At 35.6% G+C, this 8,803-nt stretch overlaps 1 pseudogene; it reads left to right on the top strand.

Moving 5' to 3' along the window:
- Positions 1–5,095: 5,095 nt before the first annotated feature.
- Positions 5,096–5,899, top strand: LOC101723584 (TATA box-binding protein-associated factor RNA polymerase I subunit D-like; annotated as a pseudogene).
- The last annotated feature ends 2,904 nt before the right edge of the window (positions 5,900–8,803 follow it).

The following is an 8,803-nucleotide window of genomic DNA, read 5'->3' as shown; positions in this document are numbered from 1 at the left end:
TTCAACTAAAATGAATGAGGGGAAAACTTTGAGCTCAGTAAAATTTCATTTCTTCCAATTAGCTAAATGTGAACTTAAAACACAAGATGAATTCATGCAAGAAAAAATAATTTACATTTGTGTATGCTTCTAAGGTTGAGCACTGAGCTTTGTATTCTCTATATAATTCTGTAGAACATTCTTATCACACTTCTCCTTAAAAATGTTCATGTTTATAATGTAGGGCATAATTAGATGCCTTTGTCTAAAATGTCTCCCATAATTTCCATTTTCTCCACTTAAAAATATCTACTCCTTATTTAGGACCCAAATTAAATGATCAGTCTTCTGTTAGGCCTCTCCCAAATCTAGCTATAACACCAGCAATTATCATAGGTAATTAGTTAGAACCTCTGTCTCCCTCACATCTACATTTGTCTCTATAATGCTAAACTTGCTTTCATCTCTATAGTGGTGGATTCTTGTTTTTATGCCATGGTTTTAAGAGTATATTTAATTTATTACAGTATATTTAATTGTAAGCTAGAGAGAATGATTTTGACTTCCTAACTACCAGAGAATTTATTCAGTGAAAACTAGGGATTTACAGCACTGATAGGTGATTGAAGGATGAGACTAACAAATAAAACAGAAATTAAAAGGAAAAACCACAAAGTGTCAACCTCTATTTTTCTCTTCTTTGATTACAGAATTCAGGATAGAACATCTTGTACAGGAGTAACTGATTTTTCTCAATATTGACTCTTGCTTGCAGTTTGGCTCATAAAGGAAAGACAGGATCCAGCCATTCAGTTTCCATAACAAAAGTCAAAGACAACCCCCAAATGGGAGCATTTTGAATTCTGAAAAAAGTTCATTACCATTGAGTCTGTCCCCATTTGATAAGATAATCCCCTACCTGGATTTCTTAGATCTGGGTTGATGTGAATCAATATGACTTTTTCAGTCCATTCATTTTAAGAAATTTCTTTTGCCTTGTTCAGAATTCATCATTCTAATATTCTGTTTTTTCATAGCCCCACTATTAAACTAGTCCCTTGGTTTCCAGAATTTAAAAAATAGAAGGAAGATACAGCCAACTCAGCACATTGTTTCTTCATTTGCAAAATGACAGAATAATGGGTTTAAAATTTTAGACTCATTTTATATGAGGATGAGAATATCAACATAAAAATCGTGTAGAGGACATATGTGACACACAGATTTATTAATAGTCAGAATTTCTGGGTTGTTCTTGGGTAGGTCCTTGCACTTTCAGCAGTTATGTAAATTCTGACTTTCAACTAGTTTTGTAATCTATTCTTTTTATTTTTTTTGATACCAGGGATTGAACTCAGGTCCTTGCACCTGCACAGCAGGTGGTGAAACCAGTGAGCTAAATCCTCAGCCCTTGTAATCTATTCTTGTAGATATTTTGTACTGTTCCTGTCAGTATAAGTATTCTACTATAAATGAAAATACAATTGAAAATTTCAGCCCTTGTTGCTTTTGCTACCATGTGGGCATTACAAACTGTTTCTCCTCTGAGATGCCCCTCTTCTATGTGCCACTCTGCTTTGGAGCCAGATAATTATGGACTGACCCCTCTACAAAGTGTGTTCACTCATCCCCAACATTTGGCTCTGTGAAGCTGCCTTCACCTGTAATTCACTCTGGAATTCCAGAGTGTAATTCACTGTGGAATTAGCACTGGAAAACATCAGACCATTCCAGACTACCAGGGACTCAATGTGAAGACTCATCTTCGAGCTTTCAGAATATGAAAAATCAGAGCTTCCCGCAGCACTGAGGAGGAGCATTCTGGGTTGCCAAACCACTGCCCCCAGTGCCAAGGTGCAGAGCTGACCCCAGAGATGAGGAGGGTCTTTCTGGGCCACTGTACCATAGCCCCAGTGCTGAGGAGATGAGCCGTACACACCCCCACCCCTGGTGAGATGAGAAGGCATGTAAACAAGTCTCAAAACCAGACTTCCAGATCACCTAAAGCAACAACAAAGGGAAACACAATGGAACAATCTGATACTCAGCCATCTGGACTCCCTGAACTGGCAACACAAGAGGATCTGGAAAAAATGAAATCAGAAATAATTTCCCAGTTAACAGCAGAGATTGTGCCTATAGTGCAAGACATGATTAATGAATCTAGAGAGGACACAGATAAAAAAATAGAGGACCTGAGGAACATGATGGAATTACAATATAAGAAATAAATGGAATCCATAAAACAGATGCAAACAGATTTCCAGAAGAATAAAAACTCCACTGAAAGTTTACACAGCAGAATAAACCAATGGGAGGACAGAATTTCAGATATAGAAGATAAGATTGCAATTAATGACCAGGAAAAGAAATATTTCTTTAAAAGAGTAAGAGACCATGAGACATCAATCCAGCAGCTGCTAGACAATGCAAAGAAGAATAGGATAAGAATGAATGGAGTCAATGAAGAAATGAGATAGAGTACAGATGACATAAAAAAAATTGTTCACAGAAGTAATGGCAGAAAAGTTCCCAAGCAGGGGAAAAGAACTTGATATGCAGATAAGTGAGGCATATAGGACTCCAAATAGCCTTGATTAAAAAAAATCTACACATAGGAATATAATAGTTAAGATTCCAGAAACCCAACAGAAGAAGAAAATTCTACAAGCAGTTAGAGAAAAGAAACAAATCACATACAAAGGAAAGCCCATCAGAATCACAGAAGACTTCTCAACACAAACCCTCAATGCTAGAAGAGCTTGGAGTGATGTATTTCAAGCCATAAAGGAAAACAGCCTCCAACCCAGACTGATGTACCCTGCAAAACTATCTTTTAGAATTGATGGTGAAATAAGATAATTTCATGACAAAGAGCACCTTAGGAACTTCATGAATACCAAACCAGCACTCCAAAAATTTTAGACAATATCCTAGGAAAAGATGCCAAAGATCACAACCCCAGAAAGCCCAGCAGAATGAATCCATCCAGCACGACAAAAAATTAAATGAAAAGGGGAGAATCCAACAAAAAAAAAGTCATGACAATGATAAGCCAATATGTATCAGTTATAACTATCAATGTTAATGGCCTCAATTCATCAATCAAAAGAAATAGACTGGCAGAATGGATCAAGAAGCAAATTCCAACAATATGCTGCATACAAGAAACACATTTAATTCAAAAAGAAACTCATACACTGAAAGTGAAAGGGTGCAAAACAATACTCCATGTGACAGGAACACACAAAAAAGCAGCAGTAGCTATCCTATTTGAAGATCAAGTGGATGTCAAACCAACACTGATTAAGAGAGAAAAGGAGGGACACTGCATCCTTGTAAAGGGAACAATCCAAGAGGAAGAGATGACAATCAAATATATATGCATCAAACTCTAGTGGGCCCAGCTATATAAAACAAATACTAACAGACATGAAAAATCAAATAAACACTAATAAAATAGTAGTGGGGGACTTCAGTACTCCCATGACACAAATAGATAGATCAACTAGAGAAAAAATAAGCAACAAACTACTAGAAGTCAATCAAACTCTTGAAAAAATGAACTTAACAGATGTTTACAGAGTATTTCACCTCACAAAATCAGAATAAACGTTACTTTCAGGTGCACACAGGTCATTCTCCAAAATAGACCACATACTCGCACATACAACATGTTTAATTATAGGAAAAAGGAATTGAAGTTATTTCCTGTATATTATCAGACAATAGTGTGATGAAATTGGAGATCAATAACAAAAGAAACCTCAAGAAATTCATAGACACATGGAAATTGAACAACACACCTCTGAATAACCAACAGGTCACAGAAAAAATTAAAGAACAAATCAGACAGTTCCTACAATTAAATGACAATGACAATACAACTTTTCAGAATCTGTGGGACACAATGAAAGCAGTCTTATGAGGGAAATTCATAGCAGTGAATACTTATATTAGGAAAACAGAATGAGCCCAATTAAACAACCTGATGCTGAACATGTAGAAAAAGAAGAGCAGGGCAAACCCAAAGCTCATACAAGGGAGGAAATTATAAAAATCAAAGCAGACATCAATGCAATGGAGACTAAGAGAATGATACAAAAAAATAATGGAGCCAAGAGTTGGTTCTTCGAAAGAATAAACAAAATTGACAAACCCTTAGCCAACCTTATCAGGAAAAGGAAAGAAAAGGACCAAATCCATGCAATTAGGAAAGAAAAAAAAAAAAAAAAAAGATGAAATTATAGCTGACTCAGCAGGAATCCAGAGGGTCATCAATATCCTTCAAGAACCTATACACCAAGAAGATGGAAAACACAGAAGAAATGGACAGATTCCTACATAAGTATGAATTACCACAGTTGAATGAAGAAGACCTGAAAATTCTAAACAACCCAATATCAATCAATGAAATTGAAAATGTAATTAAAAACTTACCACCTGAGAAAAGCCTAGGTCCTGATGGCTTCACTGCTGAATTCTCCAAGACATTTAGAGAGAAACTACTGCCACTACCATGTAAACTCTTCAATGAAATTGAAAGGGAAACAATACTCCCAAATTCATTCCTGGAAGCAAGCATCACCTTGATCCCAAAAGCAGAGAAAGACCCAACTAAAAAAGAAAACTATAGGCCAATCTTAATAATGAAAAAAAGATGCAAAAAATCCTTAGTAGGATACTGGCAAATAGAATGCAGAAGATCATCAAGAAGATCATATCCCCTGACCAACTGGGATTCATCTCAGGTATACACAGATGGTTCAACAAATGCAAATCAATAAATGTAATACACTATGTCAGTAGAGCCAAGGACAAAGATCATATGATCATCTCAACAGATGCAGAAAAAGCATTTGACAAAAATAAGAACCAAGAGAGATTATGTAAAGGTGCAAATTTCCAATGATGAATGTCATTATATTGTATACCTAAAATTCCAATAAAAGTAATTAAAAAAAAAAAAAGAAAATTTCAGTTGCCCATTTTCTCTCCGGGGCTAGGTTATCTCACAAGATTCCAGTCCCACTATTAGCGGGGTCACAAGCCTCGCGTGTTCTTTTCTGCGGTGTGGTTGGAAGAGAAATTTAAGACAAGTGATGGATCAATCGGCATGGATGCTGTTAATTATATGACATCTGATACAGCTGCAGAAATTGAAAACCAAAGTGATAGCTCTTCATCTTGTAGCAGCTTATTTAAAACACAATGCGAACCTTCCTCACCTAAACGGACTCAAAGAAACCCCAGTAGGAAATTTGTCCATATACCTGAAAGTGTTCAAACAGATTCATGAAGTGACTCATCTATAGAACCAAGACCATTGCCTTTAAAAGCTATTTTTGAAAGATTCAAGAAAAAGAAGAAAAGTAAAAAGAAAAAATAAAAGCCAAAATTAACACCAAGGGGAAGAGCAAAGGGAAGGAGAAACACTAGAAAGTCACAAATAGATTAAAAAAAAAATTAAAGACAAAGGACCTATATTTCCATTTTTACAGTCTGAGGATGGAAGGAAACCATTACCTTGGAGGAAAATTTTAAGTTTTGAGCAAGCTGTTGCAAGAGGATTTTTTAGCTACATTGAAAAACTGAAGTATGAACACCTCATAAAGGAATCATTGAAACAAATGAATGTTGGTGAAGATTTAGAAAAAGATCTTGATAGTCGTAGATACAAATACTTGGATGATGATGGCTCCATTTCTCCTATTGAAGAAGCAGAAGCAGAAGATGAGACACATCTTGAACGTGGTGAATGTGATATCAAATTGGTAGCAGGAAGAGAGTTGTTTCATAATAAGTTCTGAATTTCCAAACAAGATGAATATGTATTTACCATGAGGGAACAATAAAGAAGTTGCTTTGTCTATAAAAGGAGTTCCTAAGGCCAGAAACACTGGACAGAGGACAGAAGGGCCTGAAAGGAGACAAACGTGAATGTCAGAAGGCTTCTGTCTTGAACATGGGGCTGAAATTGAAGATTGTCTTACTGTGTTTGAATAATGTTTAAATGTAGTATTTGCACATCCTAGAGATCTATACTACTCTTACTACTCTGAATATCTTAGGAAATGAATATGAATTCATGTGCATGTTTTGAGAAGGTGTCAGCAAGGCAGATCCATCTACCCTAAGTGCTCCTAAAGTGCTGGAAGTATTTTGGATATAAGATAAGGCCCCAGGGCAGATAAGATGACTGGATTAAGCATCATTTCTTTGAAAAAGGGCTATCTTGAAGACAAAGAACTTCATTAAAGTGACCTTGATGAGTACTGAAGGAATCACATGTGACATTCCCTAAATAAAAATTTATTTAATTTAAAAAAAGAAAATTTCATCTACCAACATCAGCAAGAAAATTTGAGTCAGTGGTTAATTCCTCCTCAAATTTCAATACTTACATTTCCAGTTGAGACTCTCTTGATGTTGGAAGTGGCTGAACTGAGGTGATCACAATGGCAGGCAAACTAAGAATAGATTAGATCTGTTCAGTGAGTCCAAAATCCTGAAAACCTTTAAGTACATTCTCTGGCTACCTTTTCTTCATAACTCTGGAAGTCACCAGGGCAGAGATTAGTATCCCAGATATACAGTGAAGGATTTAGAGGCTCAAAATAGCCTTGTCTTTCTTATTAATGATTTGGTAGGTAAACCAGGAATATTGGCTAAGAACTTTTCAGAAATATAGAATTTCAAGCTCACCCCAGGCTTAGTGGACAAAATCTGGAATTTAATAAGATCCCGAGGTGATTCTCTTTAAAGTTCAATGAATCTCTAGTTTTTCCCAAGCCCCCACATCAGGCACAGCTCATGGGCAACAAAACCACCAGGAAATGAAGAGATTATTTCCTAGGCAAAAGTATCATTGCATTCAATAATTTTAAAAAGTCTGGTTGCACACATTTTCATGGTTAGAAAGTTAAAGGCCACAGACAAGGAGTAAGGGCTGTCAGCAACTTCTCCATCAAAACTGAGGCAAGGAGAAGGAAAGAGGCAGAGGTAATGAAGCATTCTTCTCTGAGATGATCCTGAGAGCAAGGCTTCTTTCTGTTGACAGGTAAGGGGAACTGTGTGTCTCTGGTTCTGACCTCAAGCTTTATTCCCACAATGAAACAGAAAGGAAGTAGAGCAGGGAAATACTGAGAATGTGACATCATCCAAACTATAATTAATCATTTCTTTAGCTGGCCTTAATAAGCTTCAGTAATTTTGAAAAAGAGAGCACTTGAAATCTTTCCTGTTGATCTTATTTATTTTCCTGATAGCTGAGATTTACTGGAAAGATGTATCCATTCCTTTATTTATTAATTTATTAATTCATTCCTTTATTCATTCATTTGCTGAATATTTATTTCATGCTCATTGCTTTGGATATAAAGTTAAGGGCATATAGTCTATCTTTGTGGTGCAATGAAGAAGAGAAAAGTAGAGAAATAAATTTAACCAAATAATATAATCTTATTCCATTTCACTTGGGAATGTGCCCATTGATTTTTCAAGAAATGAAGCATTACGTTTTCTGACCAGAAAAAAGAAAATGTTCTATCTAGATCCACCCAGATAAAACCCCAGAAAAAGACTAGGATGAGTCTAAGTTACACATCTTTGTGGCCAGGGCATGAGAAACTCTGGATCAGTTTTGGCCATTAGCCATTTCTGTGCTTAGAATTGGAAAAGGGAAATTACAAAAATTAATGAAATAAAGCATATTTTAAGATAAGGTTTCCATCAAATAATTGATCAAAAACATCCTCATATCCAAACGTTTGGATCTAATAGGGCAAAAATCTGTATCTTTTAGTTTAAAGTGACAAGCACATGGAAAACAAGAAATATAGGACAGATTGGTTTAATAATATTCAATAAATTCTTATTCACCAAATAAGTAGTTATATTCCTTGACTAGCAATATTCTGTGCCAGACAATCTACAAAGAATCATTTTACTAACAGATGTCAAGAACACATTAGTATTTGTATTATTCCACTCTCCATTCCAGGGGGTGTCTAGACCAAGATAGTGGTTAGTGTCATTACCATCACAGGCTCAGGGAAGGTCACATGAAGACCAGAACTTTCCATCTCCAACTAGAAATCAAGAAGAGTCCCCACTTCAAGTGTCAATGAGGCCACACGGAAATTCTGCACTTCTGCTTCATCTTGCCAGCAACAAGACAGTGCCCCTCATTGGTCTGCTCCAATGGTGATAGAGAAAATCAGGGTGGGGGTGCTTTAATAAGATACAGAATCTCAGAATACAGTATGGAAGTGTTTAGTTCTCTATTTTAAATTACCTTTCATGTGAAGAACTAGAAAGACCTCAAGCTTAATAAAAAGGTTATTCTTCAGATAACAACACCAGAATGTTAGAGATGTTAGAATTATTGGACAAGATTGTGGAGCATCCATGTTAAAAATATTTCACTGAGCAATTATGAAAAAGTTGAAACAAATGAAAAAAATAGAAAATATCAGCTGATAAATAAAACATCTCAGAAAAGTGATAGATGTATGAAGAACTAAATGGACATTTTAGTTCTGAAAACTAAAATAAGTGGAAAGCTCCGTGGATGGGGTCAACAGCAGAATTTTACAAATTGCCAATTTGGATCAATCCACTGAATATATAAATTACCATAACTTAACTAATATGAAGATAATCATTTCAATGATCATCCTAAAATTGTTAATTAAATTAAATTTATAGTTTTAAAACTAAAAAAGTTACCAGGCCCAGATTGTTTCACTAGGAAATTATTTGAAATATATTTTTAAAAAATCAACTACAGGGCTGGGGATTTAGCTCAGTGGTTCTGCCACCT

This window comes from Heterocephalus glaber, unplaced genomic scaffold (genome assembly GCF_053883595.1).
Source record: "Heterocephalus glaber isolate CG9 unplaced genomic scaffold, H.glaber_assembly_v1.0 deba00001429, whole genome shotgun sequence".
Taxonomy (NCBI): domain Eukaryota; kingdom Metazoa; phylum Chordata; class Mammalia; order Rodentia; family Bathyergidae; genus Heterocephalus; species Heterocephalus glaber.
The sequence above is the reverse complement of the archived record's forward strand: the minus strand, read 5'-3'. Positions and strand labels throughout refer to the sequence as shown.